This window comes from Heloderma suspectum, chromosome 2, assembly GCF_057233095.1.
Source record: "Heloderma suspectum isolate Gila_16-S chromosome 2, 16-S_ref, whole genome shotgun sequence".
Classification (NCBI taxonomy): domain Eukaryota; kingdom Metazoa; phylum Chordata; class Lepidosauria; order Squamata; family Helodermatidae; genus Heloderma; species Heloderma suspectum.
In genome coordinates, this window is record NC_139459.1 from 303,232,682 (window position 1) to 303,256,020 (window position 23,339).

The 23,339-nt window shown below is 40.2% G+C and overlaps 1 protein-coding gene across 8 annotated transcripts in view; it reads right to left on the minus strand.

Annotated features, from left to right (window-relative positions):
• Positions 1 to 23,339, minus strand: part of EEFSEC (eukaryotic elongation factor, selenocysteine-tRNA specific) — a 262,269-nt gene that overhangs the window by 235,508 nt on the left and 3,422 nt on the right. Inside the window, exons 1-2 of one of the 8 annotated variants that reach the window (XM_084840165.1) lie at positions 4,225 to 20,662; positions 1,700 to 2,501 (exon numbers count right to left, since the gene is read on the minus strand). The exons of 5 other annotated variants lie outside the window; for them this stretch is intronic. The gene's annotated coding sequence lies outside the window, so the exon portion shown is untranslated. Of the gene's footprint in view, positions 1 to 1,699; positions 20,663 to 23,339 lie in introns of those variants that run through there. 2 more of the 8 variants (XM_084840164.1, XM_084840163.1) reach the window with 2 other exon arrangements.

Sequence of the window (23,339 nt, forward strand, 5' to 3'; positions counted from 1 at the left end):
GGGAATCAACAAAGCCCCTCCCATATTTGTGCATAAAATGCTTCCTGCTTCCACACAGGGCTCCTTTTACCCTTAAAGGCATCCTAAAAATAATTTTAATTAAATATATAAATAATCCTGGCTGGATCCTAAATTCCTGGAAAGAAGAGAACAAATGTGATGACAGGTGCCTGTAGCTTTCCTCCTACAACAGCGAACCACAGGCATCTGACACTGCTCAGATGAAAATCAGTCAACATGCCTTTTAAACCTCACTCTTTCACAGTACTGAGGATCCCTGAACTTGAATATTTCTGAAGCTACTTTTGGCTGTGGTGTATTATTGTAACTGGAAATATTCCATATTCCTAGATTTGATGAGAAAGGAAATATGAGAGACAGCATTTCCTTCTAACAGTGAGTGGTAGCTTTTATTTCATCACATGCTGAAGAGGAATTTTCACCATCCTTCAAGAATCTTCAAAAAGGTAGCCTCACTGAGGTTTAATAAATTAAAATGTATATATTGCAAACCAGTTAAAGCTATACAGTTAGTTGATGAAATAATCTTTTATCTCTCAGCAGCCCTAATTCTCTTTCTTGCATTAATTTTATGCTACTGTCATACATTTTCTCTGTTGCACCACTTGCATTCCTCTTTCAGGAAGCTCATCCTTTCCCTTCTTCCTGCTCAAAGATGGAAGTAAAATGGACCTCAAACCTGCAGGTAGAACCCAAGGAAGAGAACTAAACTGAAAGACAAAACTGAATCTTAGAAGAAAAAATTGTAGTGGGGGGAAATGGTCTACTTGTCAAGATGGATTCTTTCTCCAATGCTCACTAAATTCTCATGAAAACAAGAAGAGCTGGCAAATGTTCAAAATCTTCCTTCTCTTTCTGAGCATATCACCAAGGGTGATCTCCAATCCTCCCTGTCCACATACGGGGCCCAGTGCCAATTTTGTTTCACACGAGGCCAGCCCCACCAATTCCACTGAGCAAGCAGCCCCCATGGCTTGCACAGCAGCAATTTAGCACTTCCGGGGGCAAGGCCCAAAACACTTGTTTCTGGAAAGGGGGCAGATCAGCAGAGCTCCTTTATGAGAGCTCTACCAACATGCTCCATTCCAGAAATGAGCATTTCTGCTCTTTTCGGGTTGTCCCTGGAAGCGCTACATCACCACTGCACAAGTGGTGGGGGCTGCTTGTGCTACAGAAGCAGTGGGACCAACCATGCGCGGCTGGTCACCACTGAATACTGCCCCACGTTCTATAAGTTTCATTATATTAGAGAAGAAGTAATTCATAAATCAAGGGAAGGACAGAGTATACCAAAAAAGAGCTAGCATAAAGCAATGTAAATGTAATTCATTTATAAATAGCAGAGCACTTCACCTAGGGCTTGCTTTTTGTTTTTTTTCATTCAGAAATTCAGTACCACTAGTCTTCAAGACATTTGTGAAGCAGGGAAGGGAGGCAACCAAAAAACGGTTAGAAACTTTTATTTATACACACACACACACACACAGAGCCAGGAATGCATATTACACTTTCATATAACCCACCCCTCCCCCTATACTTTAAAGTGCCTTAGAGTAGAGATGGAGATAGAGATAGAAATATAATTTATTTTATATAATTATAAGCCACCCTATAACTATTCAAGATTATTTCACAACAAGAAAGTATCAAGCTATTCAAAGCTACTGATAAAATTTACCCGAAGCCTTAGAGAACTGCCATGCTCAGTGATATCCTAGATAAGACAGAAGAAGTTTCCCAGGAACCCCACTGTCTCGGGACTTCTATCCGGAGACCTGTAAGGAATAATGGGTAAATTCCAAATGTCACCATCATTTACCTAACTCACCAGTCTCCCTTGTCTGCTTCCAGCCATAGTTCTTATCTACTGTGTTTCAAGCATGATGCTCCTTCCACTGTGCTCCAATGGCCTGTCAGTTGAAACTGGCTCCCTGATGCACAGCCGCAGCATGACCAAAATGGGAACAGGAAGCTTGTCCCTCCCAGCATATTTTAAGGAGCCAGATTCAAATTTGTAAGGAAATAAATAATCATGATTTTTCAAGCTCTTCCTTCAAGGCAAAATCTGCTTCCTCAATTGGAAGGAAAAATTTATGTAGGGAATAGATTGTGCTACATTTAATTAGTGAACACATTACAATGGCCACAACAGTCAGTCTGAAAATGTATGCTTCGTAAGAGACTCCTATGTATTAAATGCTATTAAAACCCATTTTCAGCAGTCAATGAGCAAATATTCATAGCATAGCAGCTTTAATAAAAGGGTAAGGACATTTTCTAGACAAATGAAAAATACATTGCCTACCCTAGAAAAGCTACAGGCATTAACAGAGTACTTTGCCTTCTGTGACATTGGGAATATTTTCATTTTCAGTATTTTGCCAGTGTAATTTATCATTTCAGGTTTCAAAAGCTGGAAAGCACAGGAATTCTAAGGTAAACACATAAAAGCTCCTTCAACTGTTCCCCTTTTTCCTGGGCTGGAAAGAAGATGAGAAAGTTTTATTTCAAGCATGACAGAGAAAGCATGAGGCACTTTAGGCTTCCTATCCCCCTACCTTTCCATCATATCTAAGTCTGTAAAGCCTCTATCAGAAATTACAGTACTCAATAAATAATCTATATAGTAAGTGTTTTTCAATATTTTGGAAATTTTAGTCATCAGCTACATATCCTGTACAGTACAGTTCAAACCCATTATCTTTTGGTTCATTATTCTGTTCTATACACTATCCCAACCTAAATGTCACACATACTCAAATGGTACAGTGAGGATTCCCTTCGGACTGACAACTCCTTTGCATTGTTGAAGCCATGATTAAAACAAAATAGACATTTTATTAACAGAAACTCTCCAGTTCAATGGCTGCTTTGACCAATCTCTTTCTCTCTAAACACACGAAAGACCTTCAGCATTTTCATGCACATAGCCCACAACTCCAACCCCATTCCCTCCACTTATCAACTCCTTCACATCCCACTGTGTACTACAACTTTCATTTTATAATCAAGGAGTGCTTTGCTCCCTCCTCCCAAAACTAAATTCGGCCTCTGAATTCTATTTGCCAATAGAAGGCTGGCAATATCTCTAGGGAACTGAAAAACTATGTGCGCACACACGCACACACACGCACACACAGTCTATTCAGAACATACATTGTTTTGCCTAGCTCATGTGATTTGGCTCTGGGGAGTGCTAGCATCATTCAAGTTATTTGATGGAGAAACAGTAAACAGCCAAATTAAGAATCCTAGATAAGCAAGAAAATAATATATCATAACACAACACTTATTCTGTACAAATTGTATCCTTTAGAATTTTAGTATTTAAATATTTGCAACATAAAAGACACTGAGATATTTTAAGCAACCAACACTTGCTTGGAGCAAAACAAATCAAAACCTACAGCCATAAATTTCCTTAGCCACTTGTGTCTTCTTACCAATCCAAAAAATTCAAATGAGAAAGTAAACAATTAAACTTTTGATCCATTTGGTAAATTTGAACCAACAATGTTTCCTTGGAAATAGAAGCTAAAGGGTTTTGATTCTTTGGCTCACAGAAAGATGATAAATTTGAAGAGGAAGAACATATTCTTTATAAGTGCATATTTCTAGCACAATTGCCTTGATGAACTTGGCAAAACAACCTATTATTTTCTACATTATATTTTGCTCTAGAATAACTAAAACCCTCACAGAGTTCTTCCTGGTATTCTAAGCAAAGTATTTCTGCACTTACTTCTAGATAAATATGTAAGACTGAGGTGTAAACCCCAAAGAAAAATTAAGTTCCACATAAGTTATACTACAAAATGTAGAGACTCAGAACATTTGCTACAGAATGATCAAATAATAGTTATGTGTAGTTCCTGCATTTTTATTGTGTGTTATGTACTGAATTTGTACCTACTACTGAAAATTGCCTACTGAGTGCATCTCTTTGGATGGTATTGTGTTCTGTGTGTGTGTTGGGGGAGGGGGGTGTATTACTTCAGAACTGAACCTATCAACTTTGCTAGTGGGTACACAATTCTGAAAATGTAGAAGAACCAAGATTCTTTATATTTGTGAAGCAAGATATTGATCATAACACATGCAAAAACATGGCTTATGGGGTTTATTTTTGCAGATTTCACACATTATTAGGCATGGCTTGCCACCAGACCTCATAGAAACTACTCATTCATTTGGCTTTCTCACCACTGTAGTAGGAAATCGTAGTTTATATAAAATGATATAAATGTTCCAATTTTCCTTTGTCAAAAGTCAGGAGAACATGCAAGTCCAGAAGTCATCTAAATATAAGACAAAATATAAGTATATCTGAGTCTGTTATGTGCTTATGCACTACTTTGAATCATGCAAAGACCTCTCAATCTCTGTACTAACCTCTTACACCACATCTATACACCAAAGGATAGAATCAGTTGAAATAGGGCTTGAACAGGAGAAGTTCCTAGTGGATTGCATCCATCATTTTAAATTGCTTTAAAATTGGTTTAGCAGTCATAGCTTCCCTCAATGAATTCTGGGAACAGTAGCATGACAGAGAGCCAACCTCCAACCCTTCTGTCCCTTTAAAAAGCCCTGTCACTTACAAATGAATCCCTTCTCCATCAGAGAGAAGGAGCAGAGCACATAGTTACTTGGGCTAAAACATACAAAGAAGCTGTTGTGCTGTTGCCATGTAATTCTAGGAAAGGGAAATGGAACCCTGATTCACACATCTTCTTCCCTCTCCTACCAAGTGTTAAACACCCATCTCCAAATGGGCAAACACTTTACACATCCTTTACCACCTTTTGATTAGATGCTTGCTTCCCTCATGCCAAGCATCACCCCCTCCTCCCGGAACATGACTTTAAAATGTCGTAGCTTCAGTATGCCTTTGACCATTTACCTTGGAGAACTCTGTTTGTTCCAACTTCCCAACAGCTCCAGCGTGCCTCTGGATGTACAAAGATACCAGCTGAGTCCACACAACACAACAACCCACCCTGCAACATAAGCCACCTAGTGTGGGTTGTCATCAGAACAACCCACTGTGAGTCCAACAGATGATCAGGCTGACCCTGGGTAGTTCCCCCCGTCCCTCCTTCTGCTGGCCCCAGCAGGTATCCCAGGGGACGTAGTGGCAGAACTCGTCTTGTCTGCCGCCAAGTACCCCCTTTAATGCGGGAACCACACCCCCAGTCACAGTTCCCAGCTTCTTTTTTCCCTCCCCATATTTTGGCAAATTGGGGGGGGCGGGGATTTTTTAAAAATATTTTTTTGTGCCTGGTAATATGCATAAATTTCCCTGTATTATTTTTTTTTAGTTATTATTATTATCATCTAGATTTTTGGAGCTGCGCAGATGCACAATTCCAACTGTCCAAAATAGATAGCCTTATCTGGTACCTCAAATGTTTCAACTGTCAAACATACAAAGTAACTGACACAACGAGACTGCATATAGGCTGGTTTTACAGCCTTTGACAGTTGACAGGTGGGGAAAAGCGGTGCAGATTACCCCCTTAACAGGGTGATCCCCAGGGTTTTAAGTATTGCCCTGACCCTTGGGGATGCCCTGTTTTGAATCCCCACTTACCCAAGCCCCCAGCATGTTATTTTCATAGAGATCTACAAGCTACCCCCTTTTTTTTTTTGCACCCTTTAGCGCTAACCGCAGCTACGTTGGAGAGCTGTCAAAGGCTGCCATGGTTAGTGTGAAGGGGACCGAAAAGGGGGTTATATGAAGAGGCTAGGAATCTGTAGATCTCTGTGAAAAAGAGTCTACAAATTCTTAGGGCACAATCCTATGGGGATAGTCGGCTGCCTCCAAACTCGGAGGTGGCCAACGATCCAATGCAGGGCGGACAGAGCGCAAAGGGGATCTTCTCCTCTGTGCTCCAGCTGCCCTGATTTGCAGCTCAATGGCCAATTTCGTCTGTCTAACCAGGGCGCCTCGGAGCGGTGGGGGGGAAGCCAGATGGTGCATAGGAAACGTCATAAAGGTGCTTCCGCCGTCCCGTCCCCACCCCCAGGAGAGCCCCGTTTCAGCCACTACGCACTACTCTTACGAGTGTGGAGCCAGGGACAACCCACGCCTCCGACAAGGTGGCGAGCACAGGGGCGGGGAGTCGGATTTCTGGGAAACGAGCTTGGAGCACTGGCTCTGAGCTTGGTTCCCAGAAACCAAAACATTCTATGGCGGTCTAGATACTATCTAGCAGCCATAGGATTGCACCCTTAGTCTCTTCATATAATTACATTTCACTGATTTCTTGGGAACCATGAGAATTAGTAGCTTTGAAACTTGTTGCAGACATACCCAGCCTCTCACAATCAACTGCCCATTTAACCTTTCTCTGACACTCTTCTGTAGCTTATATTCCCTACCCTTTCAAACTTCTCAACCTTTGGTTTATCCCTCCAAAGAGTTCCAAGCAGCCAATGCCCATCTGCAACCCAAAGCACCTGGAACCTCTGAGTCAATGGGACAGGTACCCCTGACTTCATCTAGATTGCACCCTTGGTCCAATATTGTGATCACCACAGGACAACTGTATAAATTATATATATATATATATATATATATATATATATATACACACACACACACACACACACACACGTACTAGAGTTATAGTTTAATAAGTAGTAATATTATTATGATCATCCAAACAGTTTCTATAAATCCCAACCAGCCAGGCTGAGATGCTAATGGAATTGGTTAAAGACCTTGGAGTAAAAGATCTTTAAAAATGTTTTACTATCTTCCAAAAGGCACAGGAAAATAGGGAAAAATACTGATAGAGCAACATTCTTGCCTCCCCAGCTCACTTGAACGCTGTTGGATATTAATTGTTTTCAGCCAAGAAACCTGCTGAAATTGCTAAGTGTGGGCCAAATTCAATAAACCAACAACAGCCCCTAACTGCAAATGCTTTGCTAAGATAAAATTAAGTTTAATTAAAGAGTACTGATCGCTTTTTAATGAAATGCTGAAGCTACCAAATGAGCCTGAATATGTAGGAACAAGCAGTTGCTTAAGCTCAAGTTTTTGGTACATAAAAGCACAGAGGGAAAAAGATGTAACAGTTGAGAAAGACTTTCACTAGAAGCATACAGTCTCATTTCCATACAGAGCAAAAAGTGTGCCCATAAATTCATTTATTTTTGGAAAATTAATCTGTTAATTATTTTTCCTGCTGCAGGGCAAATTGGCATTTGACATCAATGTACTAACTTTCAAGATTTCATCAAGCTGGTTACTGTAAATTGCTCTATGGCAAATCCTTATGACTATGGTGTTTCAGCTGAACTGACATTGGTTACTTTTTATACGCTGTTATGCTCTGTGTTTGACCCCTAAGATTTACTTCAATTAGTTTTCCAAACACTACCCGTTTAATCACTTTCATTTACCAAGCTGTCGTATTTCTCATTCACTAAACACTTTTGTTCTACTCTACAATGGGCACCAGAGTATATCAGGATCCTTGAAAGGAACAATTCAGAAACAGTTTTTATTCACTTTCAACACAACATCCCACAACACAACATCTGCAACACAGTACCTAGACTTCCCCTCCCTCTCTTTATCAAAATGAAACAAATAAATAAAGCTAGCTAGCTAGCTAGCACTGGTACCACTGCCCGAAGTGCAGAGTCCTGAGATTCACAGAAAATAAGAATTGCCTTGAGGGATAAGACAAAAGTCCAATATTCTGTGTTCAGCACAGGTCAGACAATAGACTTTTGAGCTTAGCTTTTCTCTGTGCATTACTCTCTACTATGCAGAAAGGGGAGGATACAGAAGGGGATAACATGTTCCTATATTAAGCAACTGACTATATTTGTAATGTCACCAAAAAGCAGCCACAGGGTGGTATACAGTCCACACTTTGATGAAAGACATGGCATTAGCCCTGTGTGACGGGAAGCAAAAAAGCACCTGCAAAACAATCTTCAGAAAAATCATGTGATAAATATCACTTCAATCAATTGCATGAACATGATCAAACCTATAATGCCCAGGGCATGGTCTGAAGGCACATGATATAACAACCTTGGTGAAGCTAAGTAGGTCTTGCATCTGCTCACTGGTTGGATGTGAAACTGCCAGGAAAGCCTATGCATCATGCCTGGAGCTCCATGCAAGAATGGTGGGAGCACTTACACAAGAAAAACATGCTAAGGATGCATTTAACTGGAACATATTTATAATTAAATTATGATCTGATCTGATCTTGACAGATAAAATCTTAGAAATTACATTAGGTGAGGAAAGGAGAAGCAACTTACGTATACACACTACTACAAATTCTCAAGGGGAGTCCTATAAACAAAGATTCATAAACATTTTAAACTAAGGACATCTTACAGTTTTGTAAATACTCTTACAGAGTTTTTAAAGTTACCGATGTAGGTAGTTTGTATACTTATGCGTGACCCGGTTTGCATGTCACGGCAGCAATTCCTGGGTTAACTCAGGAATTGCAGGGACAAGAGGAGCACACAAGCTGCACACTCATCATTTCCATTTTTAATTAACAACCCAGGAACACCCCATTTCTGGGTTGTTTTGTGACATGCAAACCTGGAAACTCTGGATTGTTTATGGGTTAAACAACTCAGAGTTAACCTAACAATTGCCCATGATTTTTATTGGGTTAACTCTGGGTTGTTTAACTCATGAACAACCCAGAGTTTTGAGGTTCACACATCACGAAACAACCCAAGGATGTGGGTGTTCCTGGGTTGTTAATTAAAAGTGGAAACAGCAGCACATGGCTCATATACTCTGCTCGTCCCTACAGTTCTGAACTTAAACATCCTAGGAATTGCTGCCATGATGTGTGACAGGGTCTTAGGTTGCTATATAAATGAGTCTATTATGAAGGGTCTTCCACTAACAGCCCCCCCTTAAACTGAAGAAGTTTTGCAGAACCTTTCTGTAAGTATGCAGATCTTACTCTTGATCCATATCAGTGTGGATATAAAAACAAATAAAAAACAATAATTTAGGTGTGCATAGTCCCAGGCAATCATTTTAGCGATGGCAATTTAGTTGCTGCCTTAGAACAAAACATCGGTAACGGGAGAGAGAATTACATTCTTAGTATGCAACTGTGGTGTCTAATTAAATATCTAAGCACCAAGATGATAAGCATTAAGTGTATTTCACTGAGCAGTGCTGCTATGAATGCTTCTTCATGCATTTCAGTGGAGTATGTGGCACGTGTGAAACTTTCCAACATACCACACTGAAATGAATGGGGGTAATTTGGCAGCAGCATTTGGTGAAGTGTACAATCACAAGAAAAATAGATGAAATACTGTAGAGAGGAGTGTCCTCTGACAAATATAAAAAGAAAAGGGTATTTAACCCGCCATTTTGATACAACTGAATGTGGAGTAGTTTTGTTTTGTTTTCCATATAAACAGAAAGTAACAAAACCAGGATACATCAAAGTAATAAGATTTTAAACGGAGAGTATGTTCCAATATAGGCAGGGGATGAGATGGCTAGATAGCATCACCGATGCAATGAATATGAACTTGAGCACACTCCGGGAGACAGCGGAGGACAGGAAGGCCTGGCGTGCTATGGTCCATGAGGTCACGAAGAGTCGGACATGACTTAAGGACTGAACAACAACAAAATGTTCCAATATATCAACAATAGGTTCCATCAACATGGGCAGGAGCTATGTCTGTTTAATTGATATAGGCACTTTATCAAGTATTATAGCAATAATTTAACACTGAGATAATTACACTTAATTCCATAGTATTCAGTAGACAGGTATGGAAGGATTGTGACCCAAATTATTAAACTTCTTCCCAAGATATTAAAAATGTCTTATATTTGCAAAGGGTTAAGTTTCCTGTGCCTCTCAAAAAGTAACTGCAGAGGATCAATGGACCTCTTGAACAGTGTCAGATGGGGCGCAGAGCGCTGCTAAGGAAAGGGGGAGATCACCCAAAGTTGGGCAAAGGCACCTTGCGTGAGCAGAGCTCTACTTGCACATGTTGTCTCTCCCCAATTCTGGACAATTCTTCATTCCCTCTGCAGCCCCCTACACCTCATCCCATGCTGCTCAGAATCCAAGCCATAGTTATTTCTCCTACCATACCAGATGCTTACAAATGACTTTAGAGCATTATCACTGCTTCCTAAGTAGTACCCAACTAGAATGGGGGGGTTGTTTGCAGGATCTGCCTATAAGCGATACATATGAAGAGGGGCTCATTCCAAACTGAATGGAGTGATTCCTTCCAGTGATCCTCCACAATTCATGCTCCAGCTCCTGTCCCCAGAAGGTCATATCTCATTAAAGAGCTACCATATTCATAGAATCATAGAATAGTAGGGTTGGAAGGGGTCTGCAAGACCATCGAGTCCAACCCCCTGCTCAATGCAGGAATCCAAGTCAGAGCATCCCTGACAGTTGGCTGTCCAGCCTCATCTTGAATGCCTCCAGTGTGGGAGAGCCCACTACTTCCTTAGGTAATTGGTTCCATTGTCATATTGCTCTAACAGTCAGGAAGTTTTTCTTGGGCATTCTCCTGCCCCTTTCTTCTTCCATTATTAGAGCCTTTGCTTGTTTTTCTTTTTGTAAGTCGTGGATTTGTACAAATTCAGATTTAGGGGGGGGAAGTAAGAAATCTGCAGTTTGAGGAAAGGAAAGCATAGTGTTTGTTATGCAATGTTTGTCTGTAAAATGTGCAGATATTAATGGCAGGCAGAAAGAGATATGTAAGTTGTTATGATCACATTACATGCTTCACCAACTGCATGCTCCCAGTTTGTTTCCAGGCTCAGTTCAAAATGCTGGTTTTGATCTTTAAAGCTCTTTATGGCTTGGGACGGGGATATGTGAAGGAGTGCTCATCTCCATATGTACCTGCCTGTGCGCTTCAACAGAAATCCTTTTTCGGGTGCCCTTGCCATCTAAAATATGGTGGGTGGCTACAGAGGAAAGGGCCTACTCGGTTGTGGCAGTCTGTGAAATGCTCTCCCCAGGGAGGCTCACCTGGTGTGTGTCTACCTTGATGTCTTTTCAGTACGAGGCAAAGACCATTTTATTTTCCCAGGCATCTTAATCCTCTGTACAGTGCTTTCATTCTGCCTTGTTTCTCTCTTATTTTTACTGCTTTTATATTGTAAAGTTTTTGTGTTATTTTTAATGTGTGTGTGTGTGTTTTCATTTGTAATTTTAACTTTTTAAGCCAACTTGGGAATCCATTGAAGAGCAGGGTATAAACCCCTTAACTAAATAAAAATGCAATGAAAAGAAATGCATTAAGACTGCTGGACAAACCCTATATAATATACATACTTGGCAATACAAATCCATACTATTTTGTTCCATCTACCCATTTCCTCCTTTTTCTATACCCAGTGCCACCAAAATAAACGCGCACACTCAACAGAGCTTCAGCAAATCATTATATAATTCTACCAAAGTGCTATGACTGTGAAAGTCACTGAACATGGGTACCACATGCAATGGAAGTTCAAACCTTTGTTTATTCACAGAATCTATCATACTCCTGGCTCCCACAGAAGCAAATGTTCTACCTTATCATACTTCATAGATCAATATATAGGTACAGATTCTTGTGCCATAATTCTTCTCCAGCAATCCAGTGCAATGGTGCCCACCCTTATTCATTCTTCCACAATTAGTTATATACTGAGACCAAACCATTCATTGTCATCATGGCCGTTCTCCAATAGTAGTCAAGATGCTACAGCAGCAGCATGCAAATCCCATGGCAGACTGAGGCATACCAGCGGTAGTTATTCGCTCATTTAAAAGCCACGCTTTAAATCATTTCACATACTAGAATGTCAGAGTGGATAACCGCTGCCCGAACACCACTCAGAATCCCCCAAAGTCAACCACAGGTTCAGGTAATTGTGACCTCCCGCTTTACAACAGAAATGCATAATTTCCGTATTGGTCTTTGATGAAGGGACCACAGACTTGAAAAGAGGAAACAATTACCCTCATTAGAATTTCACCCAAGCATGAGATTTAATCATAGGCCATGGACCTGCCAATGGTTTTGGAGGATCTCTCAATGGAAACAAAATTGTTCTGTGGAGGGGGGGGGGGAGGCCCAGCTGACACTGGTCAGCTAGAGACTGTGCTTTTTCTTCACTGAACAGCAGCCAAATATAAGGACTCTACAATGCCTCCACTTGTAAATCACAAACACAGAAGATGACAAAGAAGAAAAAATACACCATTTCTTTTCCTTCATTCCAATACCATTTTTGCTTATTTCTGAAGACCTTCTTGTTCAGTGAAATAGAATGCTGCCTGCAGTAGCAGCAACTAAATAAGGGACAGGACAGTCATTCTCTGATACCCACACTCCCTACACTTTCCACTGGATGAGTTTATTAACAATGTTAAAAAAAAACATTTTTATTGTTCTTCCATGCTCCCCAAACCCCCATTCATAAAGTAAATATGCAGTGATGACTTAATTCTTCACGTGTCTATATTGTGTAGAATCTATCACAAAAAACTCTGTCTGCCCACACATACTTGCATTAGTCATCAGTGCACCACAGATGACCTGAAAGGGGGAAAAGTCTCTTGCAGTTTACAAAAGCTTCCTTCCTGTTCACCTGAAGGAGAATCTTTCTTTACTAAGACAACCAAGCTAGTGGTTACAAACAAAAATAACTTTCCCAAAAGTAACTTTCCCAAGAAGTACAAGATAGAGAAGGGGTTTGGGCTCCAAAACACAAAGCCACTCTTCTGAAATCAAATAAAGATGGTACCAGAGGGCAGCCTTTCACTGTGCAGCAAGCCTGTCTCCCAAGCAAAAAAAAAAATTAAAAGGTTTCTTTAAATCTTGGGAAATAAAACTAAAATCAGGAGGGGTCTGGGGGCACATGGTGCCCACAGGAACTAGGTTAGAAGACCCCAGTGTTAATCATACTGAGACTGAAAGCCAGTAGTTTATTGGTTCCATTGTTACTCCGCCTTCCCGCCAAATGGTGCTCACACCACCAGCTACCATCTCTAACACTGCGCAATACAATAATATTAACATTAGTCTCTGACCAAGCACCTCCCATAGTCATATGTACGTGTGCATATATATTACTTGCACACACAGAGAGATGCTAATGGCTGGTTGCAGCCACACCTGCTAATGCCGATAATAAAAATCTAACGCAAAACTAATCAGCTTGCGCTTGAAACAGAAATCATAATTCAAATTGGGACCCGACACTAATCATATGATGTTCACTCAAAGAGATTAGATAGGCTGTGCAAGAACATTTTGGTAGAAGAACAGATAAGAATATGGGAAACAGAAATTATTGGTATTTACTCTGCCTGTAATGCTTAGGGAAGCAAACTGTTTAAAAGGAGCAGCGCTTCAGAATGGCTATTTACCCTGAAATTTACAGATAGCACGGAAAATATTTTCTCAGAGAATGCACAATATCTTTGCCATCGTATCTATCCTGTGGGCTTTTCTTGTCTTTCATTGCAGGAATCTCACTCAATTTTGCTCCATTATGGGAGGCGACCCAAGGTACACAAAGCATGCAAGAAACCAGCCGAAAATTACCACCAAGATGCTTCAGTCCTTGCACCTTGGCTTGCTCATACTGCCTCTAGCAAACCAAAATGGAATAGTCACTTTCTCCAAATTCAGTGGAAATCTGGAGTTTGGATTTATTTGCTCTGGAAATAAGAATGCAGCTGAACTGGAAAAGGTACAAAGAAGAATAAATAAATCAGCAGATTATGGAATGCTTTCTACAGAACATATCTTGCCTAGAAAAGGCTGCTAAGAGATGGTATGACAGAGATATACAAAATCTAGTTAGGGAAAAGGGTACCACCAGATGCTGCTTTAATATCTGTAATTTGGAAAAAAAAATGTAACAATAATACTATTATTACTCCTACTATACTGGACAGAAACCTGGAGAGTACTTTATCAAATACCTACTCAATTTGTACTTTAAAAACCTCCTAGAGCACTATATAAGCAAAAGCTTGGTACAACCTGAGGTGTTTTGAACAGAGCAGGCACAACTAAATTAATCTGCAAAGAACTTCCTGAATCTTAGGACATATTGTAGGCAGCCCTCCACATGCCCTTCACCATCAATGTCGAACCATCTAGTCCAGCAGTGGGGAATGTTTTTTCTGTCACATTGCCTCGGTGAGAATCAGCTAGCAGCAGACAGGCCCAAATCCAAAGTGGGCATGGCAGTGATGGCAGTAGGCAGGGCCACCCCACTCTCCCTCTCTCTCTCCATCTCACAGACACACTCACACACCATTCACATCACACACACACTTGCACCCATTCTCACACATCACACTCTTTCATTCATTCACACACATCCATTTTCACACATAATGTTGTTGTTGTTCAGTCGTTCAGTCGTGTCCGACTCTTCGTGACCCCATGGACCATAGCACGCCAGGCCTTCCTGTCCTGCGCTCTCTCCCGGAGCGTGCTCAAGTTCAACACCCATTTATTCACATTCACATAAAACACACACACACACGCACACACACTCATAACACAGGAAGGCTTTTTCCTAGCCTAATTGTAGCATGGGTGAGCAATGGGGGGGGGGCTTTCCCTCCCCAGCTGTGACCCACCCAAATCAACCTACATACTTCAGTTAGTCTTGGAACCGCCTTCCAATGAAACCAATGGAAGGATTATTTTCAAGCCTAATCGCTGGAGGAATGGTGATGATAAGGGGGGGTGAGGGTGGGCTGCAAGCTGGATAGCAAGGTGCTATGGGCCATATTGAGCCCATGGGCCAGAGGTTCCACATCCATGATCTAGTTAAGCCCCACATCAATGTAATAAATTCACTGCTACAGCGCCCCTGATAGGTGGCCATCCAGCCTATCTAAACTCCTCCAATGAAGGAGAGTCCACACCCTTCTAAGGCAGTCTGTTCCACTGTTGAGCAGCTTGTACCATCAAGAAGTTCTTCCTAATGTTTAGTCCCCTTTCTTGTAATTTGAACCAGTTGGTTCAGGCCCTAACCACTGGGGAAACAGAAAACAAATTTGTTCCATCATCCATGTGACAGACCTTCAAATATTTGAAGATACCTACCACATTGCCTCTTAATTATTTCTTCTCTAAGCTAAACATACCCAGCTCCTTCAACTTTTCCTCATAGACCTTAGTCTCCAGGCTTTGCACCATCTTTGTCTCCATCCTATGGACATGTCCAATGTGACTACATCCTTCTTAAGCTCCAGTGCCCAGACCAGGCAAGCTGACCAAACCAGAATGGAGTGGTACCATTATTTCTTGTGAATTTATATATTTGTCTCTTCTCTCCCCTCCCCCACTTTTTTAACATCTAGCCTGAGGAAGAGTTCTATCACACTCGAAGGCTAGTTCACTGCTTTGTGCATTTCAGCTGCTCCTAATAATGATTCAGAAATGTAAACTATGTTGACATTTATATTACTTTAAACACATGCATTTGCCTATCTTTTAGCAGATTAGAGCAATTTTTAAGAACAAGAGCTCTCGAACTGTCCTAGTTTTGTGTTCACAAACAGATGGATGTTCATCCTGGTAGGACATTTAGACTGTAGTATCTTTTTAGTATAAGTATCTTTCCCCAAACTTCCCGTTAGAACATTTATTCCCTCCAGAGAAGCATGCAAGTGCAGGTCACCTTCTTTAGGGTGAAAATGAATTTCAAGATGATAATAGCTGTTCTGAAAGTCACAATGCCAAATGAAAAACATGAACTTAAAAACTCTGGTCTGGGGATGTTAAAAGTCAAAGAATATTTTATGCTATGGCCACTGTTCCATTCTTAAATTCCTCCGCTGCTCCTAACGTATTTGAAGGCCTCAAAAACATAATACGTTACAACACTGGGGAGGGGGGAGAATTAAAATATAGTTAAGAGTTACTATATTTAATTACCTCTGTTTTATTTGTACTATGATTTTAAGGCATCAGTGTATGTATTATTACATTCTGCAACTTGTACTACTTCATCAAATCATTTAATCTTTACATATATTAAAAGTTGACCCCCTTACCTACAAGTGTGACATGAGCAGACAATTCTTTTCCTGACTAAACAATATTTAACACTATTTATATAGTTAATATTTACTTAATGGAAAAATAAAAACACGGCTTCTTTTTCTTTTGGAAGAGAAAAGCTTCTGGACTCCAGACAAAGTTAATAGTATTCCTTACAGAGGAAATTCATCAGACAAAGTGTTTGCCACTTTTACTTTAAATCAAGTACGAAAAAACCTTCATTGAAAAGAAGAATTGGAAATCATGTTTGAACTTCAGGCTATGCAGACCCTATGTTTTATTTTCTCTCAATTCAAATCCAATGACCTGTTACCCTACACATTTATCATAAAGATACTACTTCGTAAGCAAACACTGCCCTCTTGTGCACTAAAATATCCAGCAGATGGATTTTGCCTTCTTCTTAAAAGTAAATGTTTTATACAGGCAGCAGATAGTATTACAAGTGATACATTAATAACAGATAAAACACATAATGCTAGGTTCTGGTCTAACAGAAAAGTTGATAAATAGTAAATACAACCTACACGCTACCAACAGTCCAGTTTATCGAATGTGCAACGTGTTTACTCAAAAGTAAGCATCCACAAGATTGCAACATAGCAGAAAAATCCCTATTCATGTTTACTCAGAAGCGAGTCTCACTGTGTACAATAGGGATTACTCCCTTGCAACTACATTCAGACTTGCAGACTTGGAGGAAGAAATGTATGTCTTATCTTCTGTGTTTTCATTCCAAAAAAGACTGAACCAACTGACTGGCACCAAACACAAGCTGGAACTGCTACAATTTGCAACAAGTGGAAAAAAGTGGGGGGGGTGCTTAACCCTTTCCTTGTCTGACACTTTTCCTTGCCTGCAACCTACCCAACCAGTTTTCTCCAGTTAAGGTGCATATACAGGGGGAAATAATTAAGAACACACACCGTGATTCCCCTGCAAATCACACTCCCTAAATACCGTTTTGCTACAAAGATACAGCAACTCAGGTTCCCAGACACGTTTTTTCTGCTGAACACTAGTCTGAAGTCAAATGTATTGCGATTTTTCAACTGAATTCTCTACCTGTATTCTCCTACACAGTCAAAAGCATATGAACTCATTTCAAATAAGCTCCTTAAAACTGCTGCAACAATGTTATATGGCATATTAGCAGAATTTAAGACCATTTTTAAATTTTATTTTTGTTTTAAAAAATAACATTTTGCTAGCCAATTTCTTGGTGTAGATGTGTTGCACAGATGAGAGTATGTAAGATATCCTTTACCATTCTAGCCGTCTGCAGAAACCTAGTCTATGCTGAAAACATAAAGAACAAGCAAAGCGCAGACATCTGAGACTGTTTTCATCATGTTGCTTACTGTAGAGCAAGAAGTAGATCTTCAGTCAGCTCTTGCCCTGCTTTCCTGGAGTGAGGGGCATGGTTCCACCAATACTAAGCAAGCTAATGACTGGATATGTAGGCCAATAACTGCTTAGTTTGGGAGAGCAATGGGGGAGGCTGAACACAACAAGCATTTAGAAAAAAAAACAATGAAAAGTCTCCTACGCTAATCTTAACAGTCTAAATCAGAAATGTTTTGGACAACAGTAATAGCTCCACAATTTTCTTGAACTTCTAAGACTTCTATTGCAGTTATTTGCATCAGCAAAACTGTTTTGCTATATTCAATTCCTTCTTCTCTCCCACAAGCCCTTGCAAGAGTTCAAACATCTTGGCCCCTTCAATGTATCAGGTATGAATTAATACCCTTCCTTAAAAGAACACAGCAGCAAAGTGGAAACAGACACTTTTAGGCAGCCCTCTCTGAAAAGATCTGCAGGGACAAATGGTGACAATGAAGCTTCGGTCAAAAGTAAAAAGGTCAAAGGTTCAGACAAGTGTAAGGAATTACAAAACTACAAGTTTATCTAAGTTCCTCCCACAGGTTTAGACAATCTGGTTCAAGCAGTAGCTTTTGAATAAAAATACTCCAATAATACTCTGATTTTAGCACTTCCATGAAGAACAATAGGCAATATATATTTTGAACGTTCTTACAGAAGCTCTCTCAGTTAATACAAAGTCAGCAAGATAGAGGGTATCTTTAAAAACAGTTTAACCTAAAATAAACAGTTCAGCAGCCAGTACTCTGTGTGTGGGGGGCAAGAGGGAGGGGAGGCTAAGGTGAAGTAATCATGTTCTTCTATATTAGTGTGCTGACCCTTTGTATGGCATGAAATTAACTATCAGCAAGTAAAAAATCTGCTACTTGTTAAACTACTTTGCTACGCAGAGTGGCCTTAAAATAAAATATGGGGATTGAGTTTCTTCTAAAAGATTAACTTGTATAACCTCTCAGCAGGTTTCCCCTATCACTGAACTCTAGCAGAAATCGCTCAGGACCTAATTGGAGATATAGACATTTTACAGGAATGTACAAAATAATTAGGAAAATTCGACTGGCTGAATGTCAGCCATCCCTAGTCTAGGAATACTCTTTAGCACTAGCCACTTAAAAGTGTCTTTAAAAAGAACTTTGATAGAAATTCAGTGGAGTGGGAAGTGGAGGCTAAATCCACCATTTAAATCCAACTTTGACTATAAACTTAATCTTACCACCCAACCTTTTAAAAATGTCAGGGGTGGAACTATCTGTAGCATTCTCTATTCCTAGCATGCAGGTAAAAAATTATTTTGATTTAATACATGATATACTTTGTTTTCAAGGGCAATGTCTATAAGAAAAATGCAACCACAGAGAATGAAATATTACTTCCATCTTCCATTTCTCTTCTATTTTGTTACTGTTCAAATATTCTGAATTTATTTAAACCTAAAGTTTTATCCCCAAGGAAGTTTCTTAGTGTTGTCTTGAAAACTATCTGCAAGGTCAGATAGCACCCAGCATAATAGGATAGATCCTGCTGAATTCCTTTAGCAAAAATACCTAGACACATGATTTTAAAGGATGGAATTTGTAATGAACCCTTTAAGGAAAGAAGCCGCCACCCTGAAAAAGTGTTCAACCAACGTTGGCCTTAAGTATGATTAAATACCTATACACAAAACCTTTTTAACCAAAGGATCTTTAGTTCTCTAGATGTAATAAGCAATCCTGACATCCAGATGGGACCTAAACAAACCATTTCTCCAAGGCACACTGGATTAAGGAGATCTGCATTTAAACTGGCCTTCTTCCTGCAATGAAGTAGCAGCAAACAGTGTTTCATGAAGTGCCTAACAAAAAATGTTTCTCAACAGTAATCAGTTTGATATACATAGAATCATATTGTAGGATGGCTCATATCATTCAGACCCAGTATACAAGCGGAAATATAAAAGCAAAATATCTCCTCAGCATTTGGTCCAATTGAATCTGTATTCAATCTGTATTGTGATCAAATCAGTTGGTTGTTCAATGTACACATACAACTGAGGATCCACAAGATTGCTTGCATGCAATCATCGTATCTTCTTCTTACCTTCATTACTAGTTTCATGCACTGGTATGGGGCAGGGGGAGATCAAGTTCCCTGATCAAGCCCACAATCCTGAAACAATTTATTTGAATTTCTCCCCTCCGCTTTTAGTGAAACATCTTGAGAAGAATTAGTGTGAGAACTGCAGCCGAATCTGTTTCTTGAAGGTTTTGCACACTATCCTAAGTTGTCCATCTTAAAACCTGCCAAAGAGCATGAATAGGAAAAACACACAGCAATAACTGAAGAGCTTTCAGGTACAATTTTCTTTGCTTTTTGTCGCAAAACACTATTTTATGCAAGGAAAGGAACTGTACAAATAAAATCAATATTAAGTCTATAGGTTTAAAGGCAATCAATTTTTGTTTTTATCACCAACAATCATCTATGCTCTAAACTTGAAAATGTGAGGTCTGTGCTTCATTACAGCAAGAACTTCACTTGCCAGTTTGGCTATAAAGTGTGTGTGTGTGTGTGTGTGTTTTACACTAAAAGGAGCACATGGGGGAAGGAAGGAAATTGCATTCCTCCATGATGTTAACTCCCCAAGCTCCACTGGGTTAAGACATTTTCTCCCTGCCAACTCACTTCCATTACTGGAGCCAAGCTGGGGGAAAATATATTAAAGCAGTGGAGTGTAGGGAGGTATGGCAGGGAGAGACAGTTTTTACTCCCTTCCCCCAGTTGCATCTTTGGTGTAAAAAGCTAACCCACCACCCCCACTTGGTAGCCAAACCAATAAGCAGGTGTTTAGTAAGCATGCATGTATTTGGTCTGTCTCTAGGTGCCTGGTGCACAGGTGCAGCGTTTCAAATGCTACAGGCAGTCTGCACATAGCAGCTTGGGGAAAAGGCTGTGACCAGACTCTCATCAAGAGGGAGAAAGGAAACAGTTAAATCCCATACGTTGTCATCTACACTGGGTGCTTATTTGCTTTCAAGTACAATTCAAGGTGCTGGTAATTACTATAAAGCCATATATGGCATGGGCAGTGGCTTTCAAACTGTGAGATGGGGGGGGCAGCGCTGGGGCAGCGCTGGGGCACCAAGTTCCAGAGACGGGAATATTGGAAGGGTGGATATAAATCTATAAATAAATAAATCTATTTATTTATAGATTTATATCCACCCTTCCAATATTTTTGCATTGCTCAAGGTAGCTAACAACAAATGAACCAATAAAATCACAAAACCAACATATAAGCAAAAACAATAAAACAGGTAAAATGAAGACAGGTAGACCAGATAAAAGCAACTATGGATGGCACCCTAAACTTATTTGTATAAAAACTGTCAGCCTTGCAGGTCAAACACCTGCCAGAGTAAAATAGTTTTATCCATGCAACAAAAACCAGTGAAAGATGGGGCCAAATCCATCCCTCATGGCAAGATGTTCTGTGATCATGAGGCAGGTGGCACCATCTTCCCCCGCTTGCCAGAATGTCTACAACAGCAGAACCTTACTGATTCACGCTGAATTTGTGAAGGTGAGTGCATCCTTACTACCCCATCATCCCACTGTCATTTGGAAAGAAAGGAGATCAGAAATAACTGCTAATTTCGTCTTATGCTTCTCTGAGCATGGCTTTAGGACTTAGAAACATAGGAACATAGGAAGCTGCCTTATACTGAGTCAGACCATTGACCCATCTAGCCCAGTATTGTCGATACTGACTGGCAGTGGCTCTCCAGGATTTCAGGCAGAATTCTTTTCTCTCCCTACTTGGAGAAGCCGGGGATCGAACCTGGGACCTTCTGCGTGCAAAGCATGTGCTTGATCACACTGAGCTACAACCCCTCCCTCACATCCTATATACTTAATGACAAACTCATTCTCCAAGTGTGAATCCTTACTTAGCCAAAATGTTAGCACCAACACACAAGAAGGAGGTATTAGCCTGCTTGGGGGAATTCCAAGGTTTGCAGAAGTCTAAAAAAGCTTATTTAGAAAAGACCTTAAGGGAGGGGAGACCAGAAATAGCTCAGCAAGGACCGTGTATGCTCAGTGGCACAGAATGCTTACTGACTGTTGATGGGGGAGCAGGGGTGGATCAAAAACCAGAGGTGGTGGGGAGAATGGAATGGAGTATATTCAAAAAGTGTATGGCTAGCTTGCACCATGAACAGGAGCACTCTGTACAAAACATTGGCTGGGGTCACACAACACGAACATTCAAGGTTGAGTGTGGGTTGTCACTGAACCTTAGGTTGTTGTTGAACTGTGGGTTGTGTTGTGTGAACCCAGCCACACTAACAAACCATTGTTCATTAAGCATGAACAACCCACAGTTCACAACCCAACAACAAACTATGGATTCTCTTTGTGGGTTGTTCATGGTTAAGAAACCATGGTTTGTTAGCACAGCTGACTTCATATAACAATCCATGGTTCAACAACAATCCGTGGTTCAATGACAACATGGGTTGTTGTGCTGTGTGAACCTAGCTGCTTTGTTTTAGGTCCCACTTGTCCTTCACTGTTCCTCCCGTAATCCCAGTGTGGGATTCCTACCCCAATCCACAGATCTTTGCATGTTGCAGCAGGGTGCCATGACAGTGTGAAAAGGTCTTGGTACATTCACCTGTGAAAATGATAGTTGGTGATGCTTCCAGAAGATGGCATATGCTAGAAAAGTAAGTTCATATGATTCTGGGGGTGCAGGGGTGGAAGAAATACACTTTTATTCCTTCCAGAGACAAGCCTGAAGTTGTTCACAATATATTTTGAACTCAATAAGGAGCTTTGTTGTCTGGAAACAGCTGCTGTGTAAGATGTCATATTTCCTTTAGGTTGCAAACCTATACATACTTACCTGGGAGTAAATCCAACTGACCCCAATGGGACTTACTTCTGAGTATACATGTATAAGATTGCATTGTAAGAGAGATAACTTGAAACTAATGATGGTATCATTCAGTTATTTACGCTAATGATCCTCAATTGACCTGAGTGCAAGTACTGACAACTTGAGGGCTTCTGCAAATGACTTGAACACAATTCACACCCTAGCCCAGTATTACTTTTCTCAGGTCTTCAAAAATATTAAAGAACTTGAAATAAAAACTCTTGTATCCAAATAGTCTACTTCTAATTGTTATATTTTGTTGGAATCAAAATATAGTATATAAGAACTAAAGAAACAAACATTAAGAAATTAATGTAAAATGTTTTATTCATTTGTCTCAGGAAAACGAAGTGGGCTAGCCCATGAAAGCTTATATTACAATAAGGGCGCAATCCTATGCATATTTAGACAGAAAAAAGTCCCCCAACTCCTAGCATTCCCCAGCCAACCATGCTGGCTGGGGAATGCTGGATGTTGTAGGGCTTTTTTCTGTCTATGCATAGGATTCCACTCTAAATCTGTTAGTATTTAAAAGGTGCCGTAAGACACTATGGGGTTTTTTGCTGCTATAATACTGCAATCCTATCCAATATACATGTTTACCCATGTATATTTCATAATGATGAAAGCCCATGACCTGTATTATATACAGTTGCAATCAAAATTATTCAACCCCCATTGCAAATCAGGTTTATTGTCAAAATTTACAGACTTTCAGCTGTTTGCAATGAACAAATCAAACAAAAGCAATTGAAATAGCTCCACACAACGAATGCTTCACCTGGTTTCCCCAAATTCAACTGAAAATGCAACTTATAATGACTTCTCCAGTCTCAAAAGTATTCAGTCCCCTGAATAGAATCCCTCACAACAGCACAAATATGCAAAACAGGTGTTGTCTCAAGCACACCTGATGCAACTAATCAGACCT